Below are 7186 nucleotides of genomic sequence, written 5' to 3'. Positions count from 1 at the left end.
CTGGTGTCTGCTCCTGAGGATCCGGCACAGGTGCGGGCCCTTCAGATTCAAGCCCCTGCCCCAGCTCAGCCGGCCCTGGAGGCGGGGACTCCTGTGCAGGCTGGGATTCCTCAGGTTCAGGTTCCCAGGCCATCACATCTGTTTACATTCCCCCTCAAGACGAGGTTGACCCAAAACATTTTGCTGCCTGAGACAAAGAACAAGGCCGTGCTCCCCTCTCACTTCCATATGTGGTGTTTGCCCATTTGTTTAGAGCCTGTCTGTACGGGGAGAGATAGGGTTAAAAATATAGACCAATAGGAAAGCTGGAGGCGGAGCCTACCTGTGTATAAAAGGGCTTAGCCCGAGGTTTGAGTTAGTTGTTGTTGGGAGCTGTTGGTGGGTAGTTGGCTGGTTTTAGTGGGTTGGCTGGTTGGGAAAGGCAGTTGGAGAAGCAGTTGGCAGGCAGTTGGTAAAAGAGAGACAGTTAGGGCAGTGAGTTCTTGAGTGAGGGGAGGTAGAAGAGATAGAGGAAAATAAGACTAAGAAAGTAAAGAGTAACAACGTTTGGAATGCTGGAAAAGTTTGTTTGTGTCTGAAATAAAATACACTCTTCTTTATTAATTGAGAACCTGACTGAGGCTGAAGTGATTTTACCGGGGAGGACCTGGTTGGTGGCAGCGGATTAGTGGTGTACGGGTCAATAGTCCGTGAGACGACTGGGGGCTCCGTACGAATGCCACACCATATAACTGTCAACCGAGTCTTCCTTCAATATTAGTGAAAAGATAGCATCCTCTAGCACGTCAGATTAGGGGACTCCAATGTGGCCGCTGAGCAGAAAGGCATTGACTCGGGGACCCCAAAGGAACAGCTGCTACTGATGACCTTCATTGTCTGCCATTTTGGGGGTCACTTCAATCTGTCTTTGGCCCTATCCAAAGTTTGCATTCAGGATCTGGAGGAAGGGCGAGTCAAAAGGGGTGTGCATAACACTTTCCCTGCCAAAGAAAAAGATAGAGAGGCCTTCTTCACATTGTTTTTCTCCCCACGGGGAAAACCAGGGGCTTAAATAATAAATTTTGGTGGTGCATTTTTAGGTAGTAATTGAAAGTTGGTGCAGGGAATTCTATTGACAAAGGATGGTGTCATTTTATCAGTTCTAAGGGTCTAAGGACCACAAAAGTGGCATCCCCCCCCCCAATCATAATGTTTTAGCTACCTGCAACGTTTGTTCTTCATGTGCAGATGTTTGTTTCAGTTGTGCAACACTTTAGAAAAAGTGCTGTAGAAATGTACACGATGATATATGGATGCTAGATTTGGTGCTTGAGAACTTATTTCTTCTAAAACAGCTAAATCCAACAGAATCTTTGATAGTCAATAAGAAGAATCTAAAAGAAGTTTAATTTAGGAGGCTTGTGCCTCAGGAATTTCCTTCAAATTCATTTTAGCAGTCCTGATTCAGAGCAATCCTATTCTTGTGAGTATTCAATGAGGCTTATTCACTAGTAAGTATGTTTAGGAGTGAATACCTACAGCCCAGTCTAATGCATATTTACTTACAAGTAAGTTCTACCGATTTCAGTGACATGGGCCCAGGTTGCAGCCTCATTCTAGCTATTTATTTTAAAAATTCTCTGTAGATTTGATATTCTTTAAATCTAAAGAGTTGGGTTTTTGTTTCGCGTTGGACTTGTGACCTTGCCGAATGATAGTTACAACTGCTTGTGAACAGGCAGTGTCATTAGCATACCTCAAAATATATAGCATGATCTGTCTGTGTTCTTGTAATAATAGCCAGAAAACTTGGTTATATCTTTAGTGTACAAACTTTTGATGTTAATGCTTTGTTGTTGTTGTTTAGTCGTTTAGTCATGTCCGACTCTTTGTGACCCCATGGACCAGAGCATGTCAGGCACTCCTGTCTTCCACTGCCTCCTGCAGTTTGGTCAAACTCATGCTGGTAGGTTTGAGAACACTGTCCAACCATCTCGTCCTCTGTCGTCCCCTTCTCCTTGTGCCCTCCATCTTTCCCAACATCAGGGTCTTTTCCAGGGAGTCTTCTCTTCTCATGAGGTGGCCAAAGTATTGGAGCCTTAGCTCCAATGTTAATGTTAATGTTAGTTTCAAATATATATCCTTTGTGACTTTCAAAGATTGAGTAAGCAGAAGAACTCTGTTTAACATGAGCAAATATATACAGTTGCATTATAGAACTTACTACATTCTTGTTTGGGAACTATTAGGAGAAGATAGGTGCAAAATCAGATACAGAGCTGGTTGAAAAATGAAGGTATATCAGTTTATTTCTCTTTCCTTGAGGACTGGACACTTGATGACTAGCATTTAATGCATGAATTTACTACCTTGAATGGATCTGAGGTGACATGAAAGTTCTGTTTATACTGTTTGACCTCTGATGGTTCATTTAAACATAAAAGTCATTGCGTGACCAGGCGTGACAGCCCCAGTTCCCAGGGATCATAAGGAAGTAATAAAGACCCTGACAACGTGTTATGGAATTAAAATTAGGCCACAAATTTATTAAACTTCCAAATGTAGGAAGACCTTGCCTTAGGCCTTGGGTGTGTATCCCTCCAAGCCCCACAGCCGTGGGAACTGAGGCACATCAGGGTAAATAGGATATGGAGGTGCTCTGCGAGACGTAAGTGTAACAGGCAGCCCAGCCCATATCCCCACATGCAGGGTAGTTCACTGACAACCTTTCAGTGTATGCCCAGGGACACCCATATATATAACCTCTTTAAGAGGGGACCCTGGAATCGCCAGCGCGGGGGGGGGGGGGGTGAGTCACCACTGCACGCCCTCCCCCCCATATAGGGAAGAAAAGACTAAAGGATTCCACCCAAGGCCATAACCACCAAAGCTGTGACGAATTGCTATGGGGAAGACAAAACCTGCCATTGCAGGAAAATTTCTTCCCAGTCCTTCAACAGCAACTAGTCAAAGACTGCAGCAGTGCCCGCTACACAGGAAGAAAAAGTTAACCTGCAACAAGAAAACGTTAAACAAAGGGAGGGTAGGGAGGGTGAATCTCCTGAGCCAACTGCCTGGCTTTTGTAGGTTCCACCCCATATATATATATATATATATATATATATATATATATATATATATAATTTTTTATTAGTTTTTTAACATATCATTTTCAACAGTAATTAAACATACTTTTACATCTTATTCAATTTTTTGACTTCCATCAATCCTGTCTGAAAATTTTCCAATCTAATCTCTCAGTATGCATTTCTTATCTTCCCTATTACATTTCAAACTCATAACCAATATCTCTATCTTTTTCTAATAATCTAGTCCATTAATTTTGTCTGCCATTCTTCTTTCGTCGGATCCACCCCTTATTTATAAATGTGGCTGGCCCCACCTCCCAGCAAGAAATTTGATTACAGTGGTACCTCAGGTTACATACGCTTCAGGTTACAGACTCCGCTAACCCAGAAATAGTACCTTGGGTTAAGAACTTTGCTTCAGGATGAGAACAGAAATCACGCAGTGGTGGTACAGTGGCAGTGGGAGGCCCCATTAGCTAAAGTGGTGCTTCAGGTTAAGAATAGTTTCAGGTTTAGAATGGACCTCCGAAACGAATTAAGTACTTGACCCGAGGTACCACTGTACTGAGGCTGGGCGTGAACCTCCAAAAATTAACCCTGAGAGGCAAGCCAGACCCCTTCTATGATTAAGTTCCCTGGGAACTGTAGCCCCACGCGTGATCCTGCAAAGGGAAGTCACATATAAAGTGTGAGTGCTCATTGCTTGATGTTGCAATCATGAAGAGATGGCCATGCATGGATGCATCAGGCCTTAGTATTAGATAGGTTCATACCAAGATATCTGATACGCTTATCACTTATTTCCTTTAGACATTAGCATGAATCCCTCAGAAAAGCCATCTTACAAATAAAAAAACCCCACACACTTAAGTCAGCAGGGTATATTATTACAACAACATTTTGTTGCAGTATGTTATCCTCTTACAGGAAGATCTCACAGGGAGATCTTTGCAAAGGCCATCTTGTTTAGATTGTATCTGTCATTATTTGCATATGTAATCCAAACACCGCAGGAGAATATGGAGCTATAACAATGAACCGAATGGGACCCTAGCTGGCTCATCAGAATGGTGTGCATTTTATGAGGAAGGTTTGCTGGAGGCTGCTGGAATGAGGCACTGTGGACATACTGTATAGGCTTTATGGAATACGGCTACATCCTGAAAATCCGTTATGGGGCAGTTCAAGCAAAAGACACATTTTATTGCCCCAAGACAGCTATAAAACAGAGCTCAGAAGTTCACATTTAATCGAATCATCCTAGTAAGGAGGTCCATTTTAAAAGCTGAAGAAAAAGCAGTGTGCTTAGCCACATTTATTATTTATTGTTATTAGTTATCAACCTTATTTGTTGCACAAACAATCTCTAAGTGACTTCCACTGGAACACAAACACACATTATGGAAATAAGCAAAATAATATAACACATTAATATTCCATACAACATATATATTTTTTTTTGGGGGGGGGGTCAAAGAAACCTTGCATAACAGTGATAGAAAATATTGGCAGCATACTTACAATAAACAAAACAGCACTCTCACCCGTTAACCAGCAGATAAAAACAAAACAAAACACTCAAGACCGACACCTGCTTCCTGGCCCAAAACATATGCATATTGACACAACATTATTTTTAAAAAATCTACCCACCCAGAAGTTTAGTGTCAAGCCCAGCTTTTGTAAGTCTGGGTGGTGGTGGTCCTCCATGGATGTTACTGTGTCTCTCCTCTCCTTTGAGGGATAGCAGCAGAAAAAGCAGAATAGGGAATGGTAAAAGCTTACCTGTTCTGCAGTTGTTCTGGCTCCTCCTCCTCCACTGCTGGTGTCATTCCATATTACTATATAATAAAAATGTAAGGATATCGTCACAATGCAGTTTGGCTGGTGACAGGTAGGGTTACAAACTACAGCATGACAAAAGAACAGCAAAGTTGGAGGGTGAGGAAGGGTAAATGTTAAGTGGGGTTGGTGAGCAAACTGACCAGAGTTAGTAACTCCTAGTACAGTGGTACCTCGGGTTACAGACACTTCAGGTTACAGACTCCACTAACCCAGAAATAGTACCTCAGGTTAAGAACTTTGTTTCAGGATGAGAACAGAAATCGTGCGGCGGCGGCAGTGGGAGGCCCCATTAGCTAAAGTGGTACCTCAGGTTAAGAACAGTTTCAGGTTAAGAACGGACCTCCAGAACGAATTAAGTTCTTAACACGAGGTACCACTGTACTGCTATGTTATATAGCCAGGGCAACTGAAGATGTTAGGTGGTGTCAGGTGACTTTAACGAGAGTTCCCTTTATCTCTATAATTTCTGGAGTGCACTAAAGGCACATCGCTGCTAATCAGGGAGTAAAGAAGCCCAGTTCTGTTACAGCGTTCATCATATATGATGGCTGCAAAATGGGCCATATCTTGGGTTCTGTGGAGAATTTTGAAAGTTTTTGTTGAGGGCTTCTGGCATGAGAGAGATGTATGAGAAGGTGTGGCAACAAATGCTGGGTGACAGAGGAGGGAGAAGGGATGGGTACCAGTGCAAACTTCCCATAATGCAGTTTAATAATAAAAATTAAAAATTGTAAAACATTAGAGATATTAAAAATTTCCCAATACAGGGTTGCCTTCAGATGTTTTCTAAAAGTCAGATAGTTGTTTATTTCTTTGACATCTGATGGGAGGGCATTCCACAGGGCGGGCGCCACCACCGAGAAGGCCCTCTACCCGGTTCCCTGTAACCTCACTTCTTACAGTGAGGGAACCACCAGAAGGCCCTTGGTGCTGGACCTCAGTGTCCGGGCTGAACAATGGGGGTGGAGACGCTTCTTCAGGTACACTGTTTGCATCATGCATGAATATATTTGCAGTCAACAGACTATCAACAGACTATCAAACAACAATTAAGATCCTGGTATTTGAAAAAAGTTCCAGGGTCCTATTATAGCTGTGTAGATTCCTTGTTTCATATTTACTGGCCAGAACATAGCAAGAGAGCTGTACAGTAAGTGTACAGAAGAATTCAACGTTTGCTTACATAGTAAATGTAAAATATTGGATATATTGCTGCTAGTTATTTACTGAGCTAAGTTTGGGGTGCTAGTACTGGGGTACAAAGCCCTATACATTTTGGGAATAGGATACATAAAAGATTGTTTCACCCCTTCAAAAAAGTAAAGGTAAAGGACCCCTGGACGGTTAAGCCCAGTCAAAGGTAACTATGGGGTTGCGGCGCTCATCTCGCTTTCAGGCCAAGGGAGCTGGTGTTTGACAGCTTTACGAGTCATGTGGCCAGCATGACTAAACCACTTCTGGCATAACGGGACACCATGACGGAAGCTCACAGAAATGCCATTTACCTTCCCACTGCAATGGTACCTATTTATCTACTTGTACTGGCATGCTTTTGAACTGCTAGGCTGGCAGGAGCTGGGAAAAGCAACGGGAGTTCACCCCATTGCAGGGATTCGAATCGCTGACCATCTGATCAGCAAGCCCAAGAGGCTCAGTGGTTTAGACCACAGCACCACCCGCATCCCTTCTACACCCAACCAACCACTGCCATCTCATCAGGATGCCGTTTCCCAAGGTAGGAACTGGGTGTTTCATGTGGCAATACTTACCCTTTGGAATTATCTCCTGCTACATAAGAAACAGGCACTGCCTCTAATGTTCTGTTTTGGCTCCTGTTGAAGACCTTCCTTTCTCAACGAGCTTTTTAAGTGGCAATTTTTATCCCTGTCTGTATTTGCACTGGATTTCAAAGTGCTTTTAATATATGAAATTGTTTCAATGGTTGTTTTTTTATATGCAATTGTTTTTATTGTTGATGTTTTTATTGTTAAATCATTTCGAGGTATTTTACAGGAAGTGGTTCATGAAAGGAATTAAATGAATAAATGCATACATTTGTTTGTAAGTACTGAGCCATTTAAATAATTGAAATAACACTACAGGAATCCAAATGCTTTGGTTTTCCTCCTTGTTTCTCTGACATCTAATGGCTGACTGGTTTAGAAAGGAATTTTGCCAGACGGTTTGAGAAGAAGCAATTCTTCCTCTGTGTTCCTTTAAATGTGTGGGCCTCCCCCCCCCCCCCCCCATGATGAGTGCTTCTTCCGCTCTGT

The sequence above is a fragment of the Podarcis filfolensis genome, assembly GCF_964270895.1.
Source record: "Podarcis filfolensis genome assembly, chromosome: 7".
Taxonomy (NCBI): Eukaryota; Metazoa; Chordata; class Lepidosauria; order Squamata; family Lacertidae; genus Podarcis; species Podarcis filfolensis.
This window is presented reverse-complemented; position numbering follows the sequence as displayed.